This window comes from Haliotis cracherodii, unplaced genomic scaffold (assembly GCF_022045235.1).
Source record: "Haliotis cracherodii isolate W230 unplaced genomic scaffold, xgHalCrac1.p SCAF_13, whole genome shotgun sequence".
In the NCBI taxonomy this organism is placed as follows: Eukaryota; Metazoa; Mollusca; class Gastropoda; order Lepetellida; family Haliotidae; genus Haliotis; species Haliotis cracherodii.
Genome location: NW_027266268.1, coordinates 9,501,546 through 9,524,598, shown reverse-complemented (window position 1 = coordinate 9,524,598; position 23,053 = coordinate 9,501,546). Strand labels below are relative to the sequence as shown.

Here is a 23,053-nt window from a genome sequence, read left to right as displayed (position 1 = left end):
AAGCGGGATCTTCCGCCTTCCATCATCTGAAACATTTAGCAACTCTATGTGAGGGCTTGTCACCTGTTGTAGCTGACAATGGAGACAGCTGTTAGGTACTACATACTCAGGTACAACGACTTCTCCAACGGTCAGTTAGTCCGCCGACTGATCCCATGGCTGGAACAATGGACGAGATGACACTGACCATTTGCTTGTCACCTTGTCACGGTATGTCCTTTAATTCCTACAAGATCCGTGAAGATCCGGGGTAGAATAGGTCTTCAGCAACCCATGCTTGCCGTAAAAGGCGACTATGTTTGTCGTAAGAGGCGACTAACGCGATCGGGTGGTCAGACTCGCTGACTTGGTTGATGCATGCCAATCGACTCCCAATAGCGTGGATCAAAGCTGATGATGTCAATCACTGGATTGTCTGGTCCAGACTCGATTATTTACAGACCGCCGTCATATAGGTGGAATATTGCTGAGTGCGGCGTTAAACAACAAACAAACAATATTCCTACAATGTTCCCCCTTCACTGGATCCATACAGGCCACTCCATCCTCCGCCAGGAGGGTCTGGAACAGAAATATTCACCTACATGACCCTGCACGTGTGTAAAATGGACGAGCATCCAGTTGTGACCAGGGAGAAAGAACGCTCTTTATTTTCCGTTTGCGATCCTTGTTTCACAAGACTTGGTTAAACATTATGTCAGCAGTCACAGCCAACTCAGTAGACAGGAACGATGTCAGAGATCATATATACCCATCTGCATGACGCGGCTTGGCTACTCCCTGGGTATGGCTCCATCCCTGTGTAGCTGCGTGGATCACACTATGAATATGGCTCCATCCTTGGGTAGCTGCGTGGATCACACTATGAATATGGCTCCATCCTTGGGTAGCTGTGTGGATCACACTATGAATATGGCTCCATCCTTGGGTAGCTGCGTGGATCACACTATGAATATGGCTCCATCCTTGGGTAGCTGTGTGGATCACACTATGAATATGGCTCCATCCTTGGGTAGCTGTGTGGATCACACTATGAATATGGCTCCATCCTTTGGTAGCTGTGTGGGTCACACTATGAATATGGCTCCATCCTTGCTACAACCAGCCCGACATAACTCCAAACTGATAAAAGTTTCACAGACACGACGGGCCATGGTATCAGTATCAGATACCACACAACGGGTCACGATATCAGGATCAAGGACACCTCGTTACGGGGCATGATATCCATATGATATGTACAGTACACCGCGGGTCAAAATAATTATATGAAAGACAATGCATTGCGGGCTAAATATCGATATGAAGCACAATACACTACGGGCCATAATTTCAATATGAACAATACACTACGGGGCACGATATCAATATGCTGGACAATACACTGAGGGCCATGATATCAAGATGCATGACAATACACTACGGGCCATGATATCAACATGAAGAACGATACACTACGGGCAATGATATCAATACGCAGGAAAATACGCTAAGGGCCAAATTAACAATATTGATAATACGCTACGGTCCATAATATCAGCATCAAGGACAATACACAACGGGCCATGGTATTGATATGAAGGACAATACACTACGGACCATGATATTGATATGAAGGACAATACACTACGGACCATGATATCAATATGAAGGACAATACACTACGGACCATGATATCAATATGAAGGACGATGCACTGCGGGCAATAATATTAACATGAAGGAGAATACACTACGGGCCATGATATCAATATGAAGGACAATACACTACGGACCATGATATCAATATGAAGGACGATGCACTGCGGGCAATAATATTAACATGAAGGAGAATACACTACGGGCCATGATATCAATATGAAGAACGATACACTATGGGTCGTAATATCTATGAAGGACGATGCACTGCGGGCAGTACACTGCAGGACAAAATATCAATATAATATAGGACAATACACTACGAGTTCTTGTACATTTAGTATCTTGCTTCATGAAGCAATATAAGTACAAATATAAGTGTCTATTACAGAATCACTGTCACTTTGTCAATCACAGAAGCAGTGCAATATTGTAACACAGAAGCCACGTCATATTGTCTATCACAGAATCCTCGCTATTTTGTCTTTCACAGAAGCCGTGCTATTTTGTCTATCACAGAAGCGATGAAATAGTGTCTCATTGAAGCCGCGCTGTATTACCTACCACGGAAACACTGCCGCATTGTCTGTAACGGAATCGGTGCTATACTGAACAAGAAAAGTTCCTGTGACATTGAATAAGATTTAATGCAAAGTAATGTTTTTTACCAAATCTGAAACAATTCCGGTTTGCAACAGATAAAAGACTCCTGTAAGTGTTCAAATGGTTTAATATGCCATACTGACTTCAGAAAATGTGTGATTTCATAAAAAAAACAACACATGAGCATGCCAAAATGTCAATTTTCAAATCAATAGCGTGTGTGTCCACCTCTGGTTGCGATGCAAGCAACACATCTTCGTCTCTTGGAATGGACCAGGCGTCGCACAAAGTCCTGTGGGATATCTGTTCATATCAGCTGGAGCATGTTCCGAAGTTTCTGGAGTGTCTGTGGAACACGTGGTTGACGTTGAAGGCGCCGATCAATCTCATCCCACATGTGCTCGATTGGTGAGAGATCAGTGGAGCGAGCCGGCCAGGGGATGACATTCACGTTGTTTTGTTGAAGGGAATCCTGAACAAGTCGAGCAATATGAGACCGGGCGTTGTCATGTTGAAAGGTAATGCCTGGGCCATGACGACGCTAAAACGGTAGAACAACAGGGGCGATGATCTCGTCGCGGAAGCGTTTTCCTTTGAGATTTCCCTCAACCACTAACAAACGGGTCCTCTGTCTTGTTGTTATCCCACCACATACCATAATGCTGCCGCCCTCGAACCGATCCTCCCTCTATGACACAATGATTGATGTAACGTTCACCTCGACGTCGGTACACTCGAATCCGTCCATCGCTGTGGCTGAGGTGAAAACGAGACTCGTCAGTGAATAGAACTTGTCCCCACTGAATGGCCGTCCAGCGTAGACGATGTCTGTACCACTGGACACGTGCTCGACGGTGGTTTCCTGTCAAAATGGGACGTCTGGTGGGTCTTCTGGCGACAATCCCTGCACATCTGAGGCGACGACGTACGGTTTGTGAAGATATACGTCGAAGGCCAGGGATGCTTCTTGCAGTCATTGTAGCTGGCTGGAATCGATTTCGTAGGTGTGTTGTTCGAATCCAGTTGTCATGTCGATTATTGGTTACGCCTGGCCTGCTACTCCGAGGATGGTCTCTGACTGCATTCGTCTGTTGCCAACGTTGCCATAAACACCAAATGGTGTTTCTGTGGACGTTAAATTGTCTTGCAACATCACGTTGACTCGATCCTGCTTCAAGCATACCAATGGCTCGCAGACGCTCATTTTCGGACAGGCGTGGCATTTCGTAATGTTGAATAATTGCGTAATTTTGTTGTTTTTCTGAGTGGTTGTTGTCAGTACGATGCTAAACAAAGCATATGGAATCCCGTTAACGCACATGTTTTTATACCCATTCTTGGGTAGTGAAATGCATAAGGCTTGCATAAAAATCAACTTTTGCATGGAATGCATGCTTTTCTGTAGCAGTTGCGGTTTTGTGACTTGATTCCATACATGTACTACAATATTGAAAACCAAACTTAACGTGTTTGAAAAATACACTGAAATATTGGTGTCACAGGAACTTTTGTTGTTGAGTATATATTGCCTATCACAGATTCAATGCAATATTGTCTTGTAACGGAATCAGTGCTATATTGCCTATCACAGATTCAATGCTATAATGTCTTGTAACGGAATCAGTGCTATATTGCCTATCACAGATTCAATGCTATATTGTCTTGTAACGGAATCAGTGCCATATTGCCTATCACAGATTCAGTGCTATATTGCCTTGTCACGGAATCAGTGTTATATTGCCTATGACAGATTCAATGCTATATCGTCCATCTCAGAAGCTGCGCTATATTGTCTATCACAGAATCATAACTATATGGTCAGTCACAGATTCATTGTTTTACTGTCTATCACAGAAGCAGAGTTGCATTGTTGTTTGAATGTCCCCAGCGTGATCATTAAGGAAAACACGTCTATCGAGGTTTATGTCATCGGTGATGTAGGGCCCGGATGTTACATGAGTCTGGAGATTGAGTTCCCCTGTAGATAAAATCTGGCTACCGTAGTCGTGATGTAGCGGCCGTCGCTCACGGGGGTCCCCACAAATTGAGGCAGTTGCATTCTAAAAGCGCTGCTACCTAAGCAGTATTTCTTGCTGAACTCAAAGGTGAAAAACTTCAGCGTTTCAAGCGGCATACCTGTATGAAATTAACCTCCCCAAGGCCAAGTACATTCACACTTGGCGTTCGTGTGCTTGAACGGATTCCAAACATGTACCTGCATGCTCCATTGCTTCCCCTGATTCGAGGCGGCCAGACTGAAGGGGGACCCGAGTCCTGGGCCTCGTTCCACAAAGCGATCTTAGCGCTAAGATGATCGTAACTCCCATACTTTAACATAGGCTTACGGTAGTCGTAGCTCTAAGATGATCGTAACTCCCGTACTTTAACATAGGCTTACGGTAGTCGTAGCGCTAAGATGATCGTAACTCCCATACTTTAACATAGGTTTACGGTAGTCGTAGCGCTAAGATGATCGTAACTCGCATACTTTAACATAGGCTTACGGTAGTCGTAGCGCTAAGATCGCTTTGTGGAACGAGGCCCTGATCAGTTATACCTCTTTGCCACAAGACATACATGCACAATATACCACTCCTTGTGAGTATATATATATATGTATATGTATTTATACAAATGTTGGGATGGCCATTATCATTATCATAATCGCTAATATCACTTTCACAACATGACCCCACACTCCTCAATTTGTAAACTTAATACAAGTATCTAGCTGAACCATTATCGCTACTGTTTTGAGCGCACGTGCTTGGCCTTACCATGCCTTGCATATTGCGGGGAGTTTATGTAATGATTGACAGCTACTTATAATCAGCCGTTTCCGTGTAGCAGGGTCTGGTGAACGACTCTGTATCAGCGAATTACCAGGAACAGCTTGATGGTCCAGCCCTACATCCACACTACGAACCCTGGACTTCCAGGCCGCGTGCTAAAGTGCTCGGTTACACCTGGTTGCGCGGCTTATTCTCTTTGAAGTCCGCCGCTATTACAGGTAGGCACTGACGAGGTGCGCGGAACGAGGAAGAGAGTACGCACTGGCCTTGAGTTCATCAGTGGGGATGATTGGCATTTCTCAGCAGATTTTGTCTGGAAACGGCTGTGTATTACAGGCTCGCGGAAACCAGATATTCAAACTATTTTAAACATGAAATATGCAAAAGGGTTTTTGTGCAAGTCGTTTCAGACAGCCCAAAAGCGGAGAGAAGGGAAAGGGATTAAATAGAGGGGTGTTAAGGTGATTGTGTGTAAGGCAGTGATGTTACACAGCTGATATGTGCTGGATGTGCGGCGGGTCTGGCATGTGTGCTTGGGACGGGGTTTTGTGTGTTTGCAACGGGTGTTGCATGTGTGTGAGTGGTGGTTGGGACGGGGTCCGTCTTTAAATGCCCCCTCCTTCCCTCGCACCCCTTACACCGCACATCGTTGTCTGTAAATAGTCCCTTCTCCCCTCGCACCCCTTACACCGCACATCGTTGTCTGTAAATAGTCCCTTCTCCCCTCGCACCCCTTACACCGCACATCGTTGCCTGTAAATAGTCCCTTCTTCCCTCGCACCCCTTACACAGCACATCGTTGCCTGTAAATAGTCCCTTCTTCCATCACACCCCTTACACCGCACATCGTTGTCTGTAAATAGTCCCTTCTTCCCTCACACCCCTTACACCGCACATCGTTGTCTGTAAATAGTCCCTTCTTCCCTCGCACCCCTTACACCGCACATCGTTGTCTGTAAATAGTCCCTTCTTCCCTCACACCCCTTTACACCGCACATCGTTGTCTGTAAATAGTCCCTTCTTCCCTCGCACCCCTTACACCGCACATCGTTGTCTGTAAATAGTCCCTTCTTCCCTCGCACCCCTTACACCGCACATCGTTGTCTGTAAATAGTCCCTTCTTCCCTCGCACCCCTTACACCGCACATCATTGTCTGTAAATAGTCCCTTCTTCCCTCGCACCCCTTACACCGCACATCGTTGTCTGTAAATAGTCCCTTCTTCCCTCGCACCCCTTACACCGCACATCGTTGTCTGTAAATAGTCCCTTCTTCCCTCGCACCCCTTACACCGCACATCGTTGTCTGTAAATAGTCCCTTCTTCCCTCGCACCCCTTACACCGCACATCGTTGTCTGTAAATAGTCCCTTCTTCCCTCGCACCCCTTACACCGCAAGTCGTTGTCTATAAATGGCCCTCTCTCCCCTCGCACCCCTTACATCTCACACAATCCGTCTGTAAATAGCCCCCTCCACCCTCCACCCCTTACATCTCACACAGTCCGTCTGTAAATAGCCCCCTCCACCCTCCACCCCTTACATCTCACACAATCCGTCTGTAAATAGCCCCCTCCACCCTCCACCCCTTACATCTCACACAGTCCGTCTGTAAATAGCCCCCTCCACCCTCCACCCCTTACATCTCACACAGACCGTCTGTAAATAGCCCCCTCCACCCTCGCACCCCTTACATCTCACACAGTCCGTCTGTAAATAGCCCCCTCCACCCTCCACCCCTTACATCTCACACAGACCGTCTGTAAATAGCCCCCACTACCCTCGCACCTGTAAATAGTCCCATCTATTTTCGCACCCTCTACTTGTAAATAGTCTCATCTACTCTCGCATCGTCTACCTGTAAATAGTCCCATCTACTCTCTCACCGTCTACCTGTAAATAGTCCAATCTATTTTCCCACCGTCTACCTGTAAATAGTCTCATCTACTCTCGCACCGTCTACCTATTAATAATCCCCTCTACTCTCTCATCGTCTACCTGTAAATAGTCCCCTCTATTCTCGCACCGTCTACCTGTAAATAGTCCCATCTATTCTCGCACCGTCTACCTGTAAATAGTCCCGTCTACTCTCGCACCGTCTACCTATTAAGAATTCCCTCTACTCTATCACCCTCTACCTGTAAATAGTCCCATCAATTCTCGCACCGTCTACCTGTAAATAGTCCCATCAATTCTCGCACCGTCTACCTGTAAATAGTCCCATCTATTCTCGCACCGTCTACCTATTAATAATTCCCTCTACTCTCTCACCGTCTACCTGTAAATAGTCCCATCTACTCTCGCACCGTCTCCCTATTAATAATTCCCTCTACTCTCTCACCGTCTACCTGTAAATAGTCCCCTCTACTCTCGCACCGTCTACCTGTGAATAGTCCCCTCTACTCTCGCACCGTCTACCTGTGAATAGTCCCCTCTACTCTCTCACCGTCTACCTGTAAATTGCCCGCGTCCTGCACGTGAGGATGAAGATGTGAGGCCAGTGTGTGCACCAGCCCCTGTGTCCCGCCATCTGGGGGAATGCTCCCCGTTATGTCAGACGTATACTTAATTAATATAACTGTTATCCTAGTCTCTGTAACCGCCTCGAAGCACGGCCCAACTAGCCGTGTTTTATGGCTAATTGAGTCAGCTCAATCGCTTTATGGCTGTCGCAAACCGGAAATGCGCCTATTTATTTGAAATACGGCATTAGCAAATTGTCTAATTATTGCGTTGTAATACTCCAGCTTGTGTTATGCTTTGTAAACAGGTGAAGGTGTTTACTTAAGTATCTGCGGATCTGCGTTATAAGATCGCATAGCAGCCAGAACACTGAACCATTCTGTATCAAGTAGAGACTTTGCCCCGTACGCGCCGGGATGCACTGAAGCAAGTTGGTTTGACATTTGTCTAAGTCACCACACTTCGCCGTTCAGAGTTGTTGAGGGGGTTATGGGTGGCCCAGTCGTTTCAAGCGCCTCAAGTCGCTGTGCAGAGTTGCGTCCCTTAGGCACGCCTGGAACCTATGATTGTGGTTTCGAATCCCAGTTCGACCCGATTATGTTTTTAGGTTTGTCAGGTCAACCCCCCCCCCCCCCCCCAGAAACCCGTACCTGGCACCAACATCAATCATATTTTTTAGATTGAATTCTGGGTCCGTGATTGGCTACTCCATATTGATGACCTAAAGCCATATTGCGACGGACTACTTTCCTGATAGTAAATCATTGATGATGTAATCGTGCTTCAGTCGAATCCACTTACGTCTGTGTCGACACGTTATGGTTTGAGAGTACTAATAAATTGTCTTTGGTCTTATCTCAAATGGACCCGTGAAGATCCGGGTTAGAATAGCTCCTCAGCAATCCATGGCGACGAACGGGATCGGGTGGTCAAGGCAGCTGACTTGGTTGATGCATATCATCGTATCCCAATTTCGTGGATCGATACTCATGATGTCAATCACTGGATTGTCTGGTCCAGACTCGATTTCTTACACAGACCGCCGTCATAGAGCTGGAATATTGCGGAGTGCGGCATTAAACAAAAAACAAACAAACACTCTCTCACGTACCGGGGTACACGGATCACATGGGATAGATTTTGCGGGAATCTTTAAAACATATTCAGACTCAAAGTTTTAATTTTTTTTAAATATATGTGGTTTTGTAGCTGTATCTCCAGACAAAACCCCAAGCACTAAATTGTCGGTCCTTTACTGCTGTAATCCTACCATGGTTTGCACGAAGTATGGTGTCCCCAACACAATCTGCATCACGTGATCAGGCATTACGGGCCCTCCTCCCACTTTGAGCAGACACGCCGTGACACAATGGGAATACTGACGCCGTGACACAATGGAAATACTGTTCAAAGTGGCTTTAAACCCAGCTCACTCACACTGAGATATGTTATGTATGGTATCTGAACCATCTGTGGTATATGGTATTTTTTCCGCGGTATTTACACAATGGCATATACTCTGGACATGTACTGCACGTGCTAACAGTAACACATCAATGCAGTATTACAAGCGCGTGCCCTAACAGAATATTTTTAATAATTCATCAGACATCATGTTGTTTGTGAACGAAAAAAACTGTGAAAGGCCCGTGGGAAATGGCTGATTCTAGGAAGAGAACAATAATAACTCGGACACCTGATATGGCCGACAAGACTCCCACCGCGAGATAGGCGAAATATCAACGTGACATGCCGAATGTATGAAAAAACTCTTAATATTGCCGGCGATATATTGACCTGTGCGTGCTGCACACAGGCGCGATACTGTTTCCATGCACACCATCGTCTCCACGACATCGTCTACACAGCCGGACGTGGTTACCGTGCTGTAGCAGTTGTCGGGTCGTAACTAGAGACGCCGCCGACCCCCTCCCCGTCTTCCCCTGCCCTGGAGGGCGTCTTGACCTGCCCCACCGTGTCACTCACACATCTGACTGTCTACCAACACACACTGTCTACCAACACACACTGTCTACCAACCTGCACTGTCTACCAACACACGCTGTGTACCAACATACACTGTCTACCAACACACACTGTCTACCAACCTGCACTGTCTACCAACTTACAATGTCTACCAACACACGTTGTGTACCAACATACACTGTCTACCAACACACACTGTCTACCAAACTGCACTGTCTACCAACTTACACTGTCTACCAACACCACGCTGTCTACCAACACACGCTGTCCAGCTTTTACAGCAAGCATGGGTTGCTGAAGCATAGGTCTGACCCAGAGTGATTTCGGGTGAGAATTATTTTTGAGCAACCTGTGCTTGTCGTAAGAGGCAGCTTAATGGTTTGGTTGGTCAGGCTCGGTAACTTGGGTGTTTGTTGGGATATCGTGCCCCGACCGCGTAGATCATTGCTCAATCACTGGTTTGTCTGGTCCAGATTGCTTACATGCGGCCGTATAGAGCGGTGTATTGCTGGGTGCGGCGTTGAGTGTGGCCCCGGTGACGTGTAGGGGGACGTATTTGAGAAGACAGCGTTTGTCAACGGTGTGGTTGTGTAGAGAGGGGTTGTCGTTAAGTAGACAGATGTTGTTAAATAGACAGAGGTCGTTAAGTAGACAGGGGTTGGCATTAAGTAGACAGGTTGTTTAGTAGACTGAGGTTGTCATTAAGTGGACAGGGGCTGTCGTTAAGTAGACAGGCTGTTAAGTAGAGTTGGGTTGTCATTAAGTAGACTGTGGTTGTCATTAAGTAGACAGGGGTTGGCGTTAAGTAGACACGTTGTCGTTAAGTAGTCAGGTTGTCGTTAAGTAGACAGGATTGTCGTTTAGTAGTCAGGTTGTCATTAAGTAGACAGGGGTTGTCGTTAAGTAGGCAGGATTGTCGTTTAGTAGTCAGGTTGTCGTTAAGTAGTCAGGTTGTCGTTAAATAGTCAGGTTGTCGTTAAGTAGACAGGGTTGTCGTTTAGCAGACAGGGGTTGTCGTTAAGTAGTCAGGTTGTCGTTAAGTAGGCAGGGTTGTCGTTTAGCAGACATGGGTTGTCGTTTAGTAGTCAGGTTGTCATTAAGTAGACAGGGGTTGTCATTAAGTAGACAGGCTGTTAAGTAGAGTTGGGTTGTCATTAAGTACACAGGGGTTGTCGTTAAGTAGTCAGGTTGTCGTTAAGTAGGCAGGGTTGTCGTTTAGCAGTCGGGGATTGCCGTCGGTTGTCGGGTTGAGTAATGGTAGTGTTGTACTGACGATATGGTCGGGAAGAGTACCAGTTCCTTCAGGTCTTGGAACACGTGTAGCTCTGTACACCGCTCAGGTACAATACTTGGCCGGTGTGTGGTTCTCTGTTCTACACAGCGAACGAGTCAGATTACTACAAACTTTCCAGGGAACAAAAGCATGGCCGTGGCATGTAGCCTTCCCGGATGTATTATCAATATCAACACATCTACAAATCTTATCCATACTGTAATACTTTCAACGCGTGCTGGCAATCTGGCCGACTGACGTTCTCCCAGCAGACATTAAACGTATAATCTGTCGCCACTCAAATAGTACCTATATAGGCGGAGCAGAGCGCATGTTTCAGACATGTGTACCATATGAGAACTGCACCGTTATCATGTAGAATTCGCACTTTAAGGCAGGAGAAATTAATGAATAGCAAATGAAAGGCTACTTCCCACATTGCCGGGGCCGATCGGCTTCCTTCAATCAAAGAACTCGCATTGAATGTTAAAGGGGCGGCGAGACTTCACTGTGGAGACTGTAGCGCGAGTAATCACTCGCCTGGGAGCTACTCGCTGTAACTCTACATCCGGACACACAAGCCATCAAACTGCAAGAGTAATCGCGAAAATATGTTGCTAAGTTACTTCAAATTAAGTTGCGCTACTTGTACGAAATAAAATACAAATGTCCAAGATAACCAGCTATGTATAGGAGCCCTATGGGAGTTTTGCGTAGGAATTCGAGGCACTATTTTAATGCCGGGCATGCGTAAAGAGCATCTTGGAGGAGGAGGACAATAATGTTACAATTAGAGGGGGGATATCCAGTAGATATCAATGGGAAAGTCAAGTAGTGCTTTACTTGTTACATGAAAAGCTGGTGTACCTACACTAACGGATATGGCAGAAGTGTTATCTGTAAGTTGAGAGACATGTTCTACACTTAAGCCCCCATTACTCTCAAATACTTCAATGAAAGGCTTGGTCAAATTCCATTTTGACTAATTTTTTGATAATGTAACATACCGTAAACAACTTAGAGCAGATCTTGGCGGACTTTTATGGAATAGCCAATCCTATTTCTCAACAAACTTTGATGACTTTGATGTAATGCCGCCAATCAGAACGCGAAAGAAACCCTCCGTCTTGTGTCCTGCCTTTGAATGTACGGCCTCGCGTTTTACAGATGAAACCTGAACGTTGGCATGGGTATTGGAATCGTCGCAATTCAACTCTTGGAGAAGAGTATTGTAGGTACCAAGCTGACTCCTCTGCAGCCAATCCCGGGACCATAATTATAATACTTTGCCTACCCGGACGCCGCCTTCTCAACATGACAATACACAAAATACACATAACAGCAACACATTCTTCCTCGACAGCATCCGTCCTGGTAAGATAAGTCCCGCCAAAGTTTAGATGGCCTGTCAAAAACTTTGATGAGTGTAAACAGCCCAAATTGACCATTTGTTTTTATCGAAGCTGGAAGTGTTGTAATCTTCTGTTCCTAGCTCCTTCCCAGTGTGTGACGCCTTCGTTACACACTCGGTAACATCGCTGCCCTCAGTGTGGGCGCGGTCATTACAAGAATCTTGAAATTTGCCCTCTAACCCCCAATATAGTAATGTTTATACTTTTGTTAATGCCATCATTGTGAATCTTGAAAAGGTTTGTGACGAATCATATTTCCCAGATGAAAATGTCCTAAATGGTGAAAACTATTTTCATTGGCGTATTTATCCTTTGTTTATATTGGTTGTACGGTTCCGGGTCGTGTGTCTATAGAGGTGTTATCACCCGCCTCACCGTGGCAGCAGAAGTAGCATATCTTAATATGGATGCAAGACAACCTGTAAATTACAGTGAAGGTCTTCCACTAGGGGGACGGTGGGTAGACAAGTGGTTAAAGCGTTCGCTCGTAATACGGAAGACCTGGGTTCGATTTCCCCACATGGGTACATTGTGTGAAGCCCATTTCTGGTGTTCCCTGCCGTTATATTGCTGGAATATTGCTAAAAGAGGTAAAACCTCACTCACTCAATCGCTTTTCCACTGGGCAGGTCTTCTACGATTACAGAATAAGCGCGTATATTTACAAACAAAAGTCCGGTCGCGTGATATGCAAATGACCGTGTGGCAGTAGTGTCAACCAAGTCATGTAGTGATGTCATATTATGCATTTTAATTCCGTTCTCTCTGAAGATGACGTAGATTACACACGGAATAAGTTGGTCAAAAACACGGAATTACGGTTTGTGTGACCCTGATTCTACATCGCTCCTCGGTCGCAACAAATGTACAAAATGTACGTAGCTCGATGTTGTTGCCTCCAGTTATGACAAGTTTCATATGTGTTCTAGTATCTGCCCCGAAACGCGCTGGAGTCGAAAAGGAGATGTTCCCGTCAATATCGTTGCCTTTAACAATTCTCCCATTCAGGAGGCTGCCAATCCCCTTTGGTACGTAGGGTTCGAGGTCTATGTAGTGGGTATTCGGGGCTCAGCAGTGTGGTACGCATAACGCAAATAAAATCGTATTTGATACGCAGATTCATTTATTTAGAAAGAAATGGTGTATGTAAGAGAAATCCTTTATGTATTATATTTCTTCGATATTTTGTAGTAATTTAACTTAAAAACATCCTTTTGCCAATGCTTTTGAGAATAATATTCGGGATTCAGGGGTGAGCAATGAGACTCAAGTGTGAAAAATGAGATGGAAATCGGGATTCAGGGAAGGGAGGGTTGGTACCCTCATCGGAGACCTATGTTGAACAAAGATGAAGTGTCTTCGAGTCAGTTAGAGACGTTTGTTTAGTTTCGATTTGTAGTGTTAACAAGATGATCCTCGTGTTTCCTACTTGTAAGCCATGAGCCGTATCGTTGTCCTTCACACGTTACTTGCGACCTGACCACCACAAAGAGTTGTCCACTGGCCACAGCAACACACAAATACTGACACTGTTGCTTCAGAAACGTAAAACCCGCCCCTACCTTAAATAGCCACGATCTGGCTTATCTCATCTCATCAACTAGTCACGTGTTGTAGGGGGTTGGGAAGGGTATGGCTTGCTTTGTCAGGTAAGGTGAAATGGGGTTTAACGTCGAGTCCAAGATTATTGCACTTACATATAGCGACGTGCATGCACGTGTATGTGTGTGTGTGTGTGTGTGTGTGTGTGTGTGTGTGTGTGTGTGTGTATTTGTGGCTGCTTGTACTAGTCCGGACTGATGCCGATTTATAGTGCTAGCCCACTGAGATACCATGCTGCAGTTTAACATGAATACCCCACTCAGACACAGTATACTGACTCCAAGCCGACCAGTCCTTGTTTTAGCCCCTTAATGCCGAGCGCCAGGCAGGGTAACAACAAGTACCGTATTTTAACGTCTTTTAGTATGGCCCGGCCGGGGATCGAACCTCCGACCTTCGGCTCTCCCACTAGACCAAGGAGGCGGTCGGTTTGCTTTGTGATTAAGGGAACTCATCTGAATAGGTCCCAAGTTCCCAATGCTTTTTTTATGATTCTGATTTGACAAATATGACGTGGATGTATCTTCAGTTCTTTTTATTAATAATTTCGTGGACACGGGTGGCCCAGTCGTCGAAGAGGCCACAGTTCGCTGTGTAGAGTTGCGTCACCTAGGCGTGCCAGAAAAGTGATCTTGAATTTGAATCTTAGATTCGCGGGATTAATGTTTCTAGATTTGTCATCAGGATACTGTGTTCGAGGTTTCACCAACGTGGTAAACGTATGAGACTTGCATCCCTTCGGGCTTTCGACCCCCTCCTTGGTTTAGTGGATAGAGCGGATGTCGATGGTTCGATCCCCGGTCGCGTCGTACCAAAAGACGTTAAAAGATGGTACGTGTTGTTACCCTGCCTGGCGCTTGGCATTAATGTGATAAAACATGGACTGGTCGGCTCGGAGCCAGTATACTGTGTCTGAGTGGGGTATCCGTGTACTGCGGCATGGTGTCTCAGTAGGCTAACATTTGTCCGGACTTGCACAAGCAGCCACAAACACACGCGCACATGCACGTCAATGTGTAAGTACAACAATGTTTAACGCGCCTTAACCCCCTTTCACCACCTCAACCATTTCGAGCTTCCCAGCCACACCTAGCTGAAACGCCTCGATATAACTGAAATTCACTATATTGTTCAAAGAGGTCTATGACATTGTCCTATTTGATGCCAGACTCGCTGCTCCCCATCTTCAACCGTCCAGTATTTCTACACTTCATTCTAAACACCCTGGGCACAAAACTAACGCTAAGTGTCTGAAATTTGAGATTCAGAACTGTGGAAAATCTAGACTTGCTTCATTCTGCTTTAGCATTATGTGAGGGCTAGGCGGAAGGGGGGAATGTTGTTCAGGGCCTGTGATGGACTAACATCTGGCAGTCTGAAATGAACATTTTACCGATAAAAACAGTTGTTTAATTCTAGTTATAAAAAAATAAAATAAAAAGGAGCCCAGAGACCCTCTTCAGACTTGCAAGGTCTGTATTTGGATGTATTTGTTTCAGTGTCTGTACGACAGACTAAGACTGTCAGACAGACTACACCTAGACCCATTCTCTAATTTCCAACAGAATTCCCCTCGCACATGGTTTTAATTGGACTGGACGGCTGTTAGCGTCGTTTCATTCGAATCACACTTAAAGCGAAGCTATTGTAGCGAGTGGAATTAATCTTACTCCAATGGAGATATAATACAGTGCTAGCCGAAGATGCTTATCCCAACTCTAGAGGGATCCATACTGCTGTGCAAGTAGATAAGGATTGGTAAAACTTATCGCACAGATGTGTACTATTACAGGTGGGAATCGCATTTTGTCAGGAAGACAGGTTTTGTGGTACTCCAATATGCTATCTCCGTACATTCTCCATTGTTGTGTCTGGGCTGGGACGACAACATCACGGATAATGACGTCGAGGACGGTGCGTTGACGCGCTTGGATGAGCTGGTGTAAGCAAGCGCGCGATCGTCTGTTTTCACCTCTTTTCTTTCATGTCAGTTCCGCCACCACACCGACACCGACTCCCTACTTACCTCCACAAGGGCGATAACTCCTGTAGGGGATGTATATCTAGATTAATAACAGCGATTACGATCATATTATTAAGCAGTGCATTTTATGTGGTCTAATGAGGTGAGTTCCTTACAGTGGGTAGACGTGCAATATCTTGTATTATCTGTGATATGAGCGCAGGCCAAAGGTTGCCCCTTCCGTTGTGCAATAGAGCTGCTCTTGAGTGTAATAGCTTTCTTCGCCTTGTTCGACGTCACGTGACCGTAGATCATGCCCAACCGATTCAAGGATACTAAGTATAATGACGTCAGGAAGTAACTACCCTAAACGTTGATTAATTACTTAATTAGCGGTGCCGAGTTCTACCGGCGTTTATCGGCGCCCTAGCTTTGGAGCGCCTGCTGCAGTGGAGCTTGGTGTGAGCCGCACGTGCGGACCACGTTAATATTCAACTCTTTAAAATTACATTTACAAATGTCATCCTCTCAACAGTCACAATCTTAGTAATTTGACTGTCAGGTATCCCCATATCATAGTACATAATCTCCCCGGTACATACCCTGCAATATCAGCCTCCCCAGTACATACCCTGCAATATCAGCCTCCCCAGTACATACCCTGCAATATCGTCCTCCCCAGTACATACCCTGCAACATCGTCCTCCCCAGTACATACCCTGCAACATCGTCCTTCCCGGTTTAACCCTGCAACATTGTCCTCCCCGGTACATACCCTGCAACATCGTCCTTCCCGGTTTAACCCTGCAACATTGTCCTCCCCAGTACATACCCTGCAACATCGTCCTCCCCGGTACATACCCTTCAATATCGTCCTCCCCAGTACATACCCTGCAACATCGTCCTCCCCGGTACATACCCTTCAAGATCGTCCTCCCCGGTACATACCCTGCAACATCGTTCTCCTCAATACAGACCATTCAATATCAGCCTCCCCGGTACATACCCTACAACATCGTCCTTCCCGGTTTAACCCTGCAACATTGTCCTCCCCAGTACATACCCTGCAACATCGTCCTCCCCGGTACATACCCTGCAACATCGTCCTCCCCGGTACATACCCTGCAATATCGTCCTCCCCGGGTCATACCCTGCAACATCGTCCTCCCCGGGTCATACCCTGCAATATCGTCCTCCCCGGGTCATACCCTGCAGCATCGTTCTCCCCAGTACATACCCTTCAACATCGTCCTCCCCAGTACATACCCTTCAATATCGTTCTCCCCAGTACATACCCTTCAACATCGTCCTCCCCAGTACATACCCTTCAATATCGTCCTCCCCAGTACATACCCTGCAACATCGTCCTCCCCAGAACATACCCTGCAATATCGTTCTCCCCATTTACACATTCCTTACAAGACAGGTCGACTTCACCCATACAGCTGTCGCGGGTAGAGCACAATCGCGTTTCTTGATCCGTCATTACAAGAGACTGTGCTCAGCTGATACCTATTTCCGGCCTATGTCTTGTTGGCGTTGCAGTAACTTGTCAAACAGAGACTGTGTAATGAGGGCAATCATCAACTCCTAAATGTATCTACGTTCAGATCTTAGCCTACCGACGAAGATGGTGGACTGGAATAAAATTTGCCTGAACGCGATTCGCCAGCGACTATTCTTCCAGTGACAATCATGGGTCGAGATCACTGTCAGAAGCTATGTGACGATTTCGGGAAACAATAATGATCTCGGAGTTTATTAACTCAATGATAATTACAGCTGATGAGGGGATCCCGAGTAGTTATAAATACAGAAGCAGGAACCCCGGCGGAGGCGGAACAGGAAGATGTATTTACGGCGAATTACACCTGACAGTGCTTTCTGAACCTTTAATATGCCTGGTGTGTTTACATGTTACAGGGGTCACCCCAGCCAATCAGCATTTGTACCAACATTTCATTTGTACTTCCAGCCAATCAACTCCCTTGATCCACACATCCAGCCAATCCACAACCCTGATTCATACCTCTAGCCAATCAACAACCCTGATTCATATCTCTAGCCAATCAACAACCCTGATTCATACCTCTAGCCAATCAAAAACTCTGATTCATACCTCCAGGCAATTAACACCCTTGATTCACACATCCATCCAATCAACAACCCTGATCCATACCTCCAGCCAATCAACAACCCTGATCCATACCTCCAGCCAATCAACAACCCTGATCCATACATCCAGCAAATCAACACCCTTGATCAATACTACCTTCAGCCAATCAATACCCTTGATCCATAGCTTGAGCCAATCAACACCCTTGATCCATACTACCTTCAGCCAATCAACACGCTTGATCAATACCCCCAGGCTTGATCCGTACCTCCAAAACCAAAAATAAAAATTATTAAATGATGATGTACCCCGCCAAACCTGTGCTACTGAATCGTCCCTATGTATCGATAAGCAATTTGTATGTAGTCTGGGAGTGGTCATGTGGTTAGTGCTCCGCTCACTACGCGCGTCCGCCTTGGTTAAATGTTGTAGAGCTCTGCTTGGCGCCTTGAAAGCGTTGAAAATGTTACAAACGTTTGTCCACATAATGCGCGCCCATAAAATATAGAGAAAAGTACATTAAAGCCCCAGGCGACAATTTCCACCCCGTTCCTCACCCCCAATCTCTACCCGTGAAGATTCGGGTTAGAATTTTTCTTCAGCAACCCATGCTTGCCGTAAAAGGCAACTATGGTTGTCGTATGAGACGACGAACGAGATCGGGTGGTCAGGCTCGCTGACTTGGTTGATGCATGCCATCGTGTCTCAGTTGTGTAGATCGATGCTCATGATGTCAATCACTGGGTTGTCTGGTCCAGACTCGATTATTTAAAGACCGCCTTCATATAGCTGGAATATTGCTGAGTGCGGCGTTAAACAAACTAACAAACAAACACCCCCATCCACACCATACCCCCTGCCCTACACTTCTGATTTACCGTTGTAACACAGGCCCCAGTTATGCTTGAATCATTGCCCAGGTATATCGACACGGATATAAATAGATCCAGACATCGTCTCTGGCTCGCGACGACCTGAAATATTTTGTTTGATCGGAAATAATTGATGAAATATTATTAATGTTACCAGTATCGATGTGCAACATAACAAGACATTGATCGTGTTATATTTAATCATTTTATTAATAACGGCCTCTGGGCTGATCACGTTCTGGAATCGACCAATAGGAAGCGGTTATTGACTGACAATTTCAGTCAGCGGGACTACAAGGACAGTCAGAGGGGGAAGACAAAGCCACCGCCTTAACGTGTTGGCGTGATCAACTCACCAAGTCTGTTTCAGCAGGTCTGCACATCGCGTGACTCACATCCCGATATGTACATCTGGATAATGATATCAGACAGACAGTAACAACGATAAACGATAACCTGTTGTTTGACGTAATTAACCGATTCTGTTTAAGAATTGAACTCACGCAAAGTGAAAGTCAATTCATATAATTTTTTATCACAATTTCTTACAGGCCAGGATCTAAACACAATTTTATTTAGATCTAGTACGCGTGACTTCAGGTTCACACTGACAGCCTTACAACAACCAGCTGTATCGCGGAATAACATAGTTCATCAAAAAGAGAAGTGACATGACCGTATGGATGTACAACTTGCACTTCAGAAACATCTTACGCAACACATGTATTCAAATGATATCAGATGAGAAAGGTCTGTAAAGAACTACCTCAGTAAGTCAGTCGTAATGACAGCGCGTCGTAATACATTTACGTCAAGTATAAGACGTCAAAATGGCCGACACGAATACGTGACGGGAGAGATTGTTAATGAACCTGTGGCGTTACATGTGTTAGTCATTATTGATCAACTGGCCGATCATTGAATTACGATTAAAGATGCGTCAAACAGACACTAAGGTAAATTCATAGATGGCTGGAGACGGTCATTGTCAGCCTAGACACGGAACGAGTCGATACTACGATAGTTTGGATGTGCATTTCTTCGTTTGTTTAGGATGGCCCTCAAGCTCTCTGACGTTTCTCAGTAAAACTGAATCGCTGAGACCAAGATTAAAGGTTCTAAATGATCAGAAAGAACGCTTATGTGTGTTTTCGTACAAGGGAATTCCCAGAGGTTTCCCCAGGAATGTGCAAGTTGTCCGTCGGAATTTACGTCATTTCAAGAATACGGACTCGTCAAAAACGCATGAACGTCAAATTGTGGCGTTCATACCCTTATGAACGTCACTTTCGCGGTCAAGTGACCGACCTCTCGTCCAATGGAAAAGTCGTATATCATCAAGTTAAAAAAGATATTCTAGATTGTCTCTTTGGGTTTATTTATAAATTTTCAATTTTAGAATCATTGGGTGCGAAAACACAAAGCAAGGCTGTAACTGCGTTGCCCTTAACAGATGGTGACGATACCCATGCTTGTCTACCCATTGAACATCAGGGTTAGAATTGGTCTTCAGCAACCCATGCTCGTCGCCCCCCTTAAAGATCCGGATAAGAATAGGTCTTCAGCAATCTTGCTTGTCGTAAGAGGCGACTATGCTTGTCGTAAGTGGCGACTAACGGGATCGGTTGCTCAGGCTCGCTGACATGGTTCATGCATGTCATCGTATCCCAATTGCGTGGATTGATGCTCATGATGTCAATCACTGGCTTATCTGGTCCAGACACGATTATTTACAGACCCCTACCATCTTGCTACCATCTTCACTGAAGCGCGCATACCCTCGTTTAACCAGTATCATCTCTCCCCGCGATCACATACCCCTGTTTATGCAGCCTTATATCTGTAATGGAGAAATCGGTCTAACCTGTCTCTCCTCGCCATAACATGCCCTCGTTTTTCCAGCATTGTCTCTCCTCGCGATAACATGCCCTCGTTTTTCCAGCACTTTCTCTCCTCACGATAACATACCCTCGTTTTTCCAGCACTTTCTCTCCTCGCCATAACATGCCCTCGTTTTTCCAGCGCTATCTCTCCTCACGATAACATGCCCTCGTTTTTCGAGCACTGTCTCTCCTCGCGATAACATGCCCTCGTTTTTCCAGCATTGTCTATCCTCGCGATAACATGCCCTCGTTTTTCCAGCACTTTCTCTCCTCACGATAACATACCCTCGTTTTTCGAGCACTGTCTCTCCTCGCGATAACATGCCCTCGTTTTTCCAGCATTGTCTATCCTCGCCATAACATGCCCTCGTTTATCCAGATTGTCCCTCCCCAACTTTACATATCCTGGTTTATTCAGCACTGTCTCTCCCCGCGATGACATGCCCTCGTTTATCCAGCATTGTCCCTCCCCAACTTTACATATCCTGGTTTATTCAGCACTGTCTCTCCTCGCGATGACATGCCCTCGTTTATCCAGCATTGTCCCTCCCTAACTTTACATATCCTGGTTTATTCAGCACTGTCTCTCCCCGCGATAACATGCCCTCGTTTATCCAGCATTGTCCCTCCCCAACTTTACATATCCTGATTTATTCAGCACTGTCTCTCCCCGCGATGACATGCCCTCGTTTATCCAGCATTGTCCCTCCCCAACTTTACATATCCTGGTTTATTCAGCACTGTCTCTCCCCGCGATGACATGCCCTCGTTTATCCAGCATTGTCCCTCCCCAACTTTACATATCCTGGTTTATTCAGCACTGTCTCTCCCCGCGATGACATGCCCTCGTTTATCCAGCATTGTCCCTCCCCAACTTTACATATCCTGGTTTATTCAGCACTGTCTCTCCCCGCGATGACATGCCCTCGTTTATCCAGCATTGTCCCTCCCCAACTTTACATATCCTGGTTTATTCAGCACTGTCTCTCCCCGCGATGACATGCCCTCGTTAATCCAGCATTGTCCCTCCCCAACTTTACATATCCTGGGTTATTCAGCACTGTCTCTCCCCGCGATTACTCTCCCCTCGGACGACCACACTCGTTTATCCAGCGTTGACTCTCCCTGCGGTAGCCCTCGTTCGTCAGCAGAGGCCGATGTTCAGATGGTGTAACAGCGCGGGACACAATCAGGGAAATAAAGTAATTGCAGCCTCTCATTTAAAGATAAGAGTGGCGCGCGAAAGGAATGATGCAGCCATTACTGCTGCCGTCTATATCGCGAGTACCTGTCGACGATGTGAACAGCTGCCACCACTGATATGCCTCTCACTGACAAACTGGTAACTTGTGCTAACGTAATGATGTTATGTAAACGAGGAATATGTTTCGCAAATTACAGCATCGGAGTTAGGGAAACATAAACACAAGTCAATATTGCATAACATAGTTTGTTACAGATACTATTGCATTACGTAGATTGTTACAGATAATATTACATGGATTGTTACAGATAATATTACATTGTTTGCTACAGATAATGTTACATGGATTGTTACAGATAACATTGCATTGGTTGTTACAGGTAATATTACATGGATTGTTACATATAGTATCACATGGATTGCTACAGATAATATTACATGGATTATTACAGACATTATTACATGGAATGTTACAGATAATATTACATGGGTTGTTACAGATAATGTTACATGGAATGTTACAGATAATATTACATGGATAATTACAGATAATATTACATGGGTTGTTACAGATAATATTACATGGGTTGTTACAGATAACATTACATGGATTATTACAGATAATATTACATGACTAATTACAGATAATATTACATGGGTTGTTACAGATAATATTACATGGGTTGTTACAGATAAAATTACATGGGTTGTTACAGATAAAATTACATGGATTATTACTGATAATATTACATGGATTATTACAGATAAAATAACATGTGTTGTTACAGATGATATTACATGGGTTGTTACAGATTACGCCACATGGATTGTACAGATCACAGTACATTATGATTTCATTTCACGTCTTCGCAGCTGCTTCGTACATTATTTCAATATAAGGCTTAAGTTCAAACACATAAATCTAATTTTTAACACATGCTTCATGCAAGGTGTGAATGATATATTAACGACGTCAAACCTAACACACTTATATGTCGGCAAAACTATCAGCGGACAAGCACTGGTTCTACTACTGCGCCATGTTGCCTAGGCACGTGAGTTAACTGACTAAACTTCGTAAACTGTCAAGCAGAGTTTGGTCGATTGCAGGATTTGCAAAGCATGTGCATCGCTAACTCGTTGTCAACAGATATTTTCTCAATCTTTTCATGGGTTTTAATCAAGGTGCTCACGTGATTTTATGCATTTCGCGATGTAAGACCCGTTTTATCACAATATAGATCTTAATTA

General features: G+C 45.3%; 1 protein-coding gene across 1 annotated transcript in view; it reads left to right on the top strand.

Moving 5' to 3' along the window:
• The window catches only part of LOC139459590 (fatty acid-binding protein, liver-like), a 50,226-nt gene that overhangs the window by 1,129 nt on the left and 26,044 nt on the right, over positions 1-23,053 (top strand). The gene's annotated exons all lie outside the window — the stretch shown is intronic.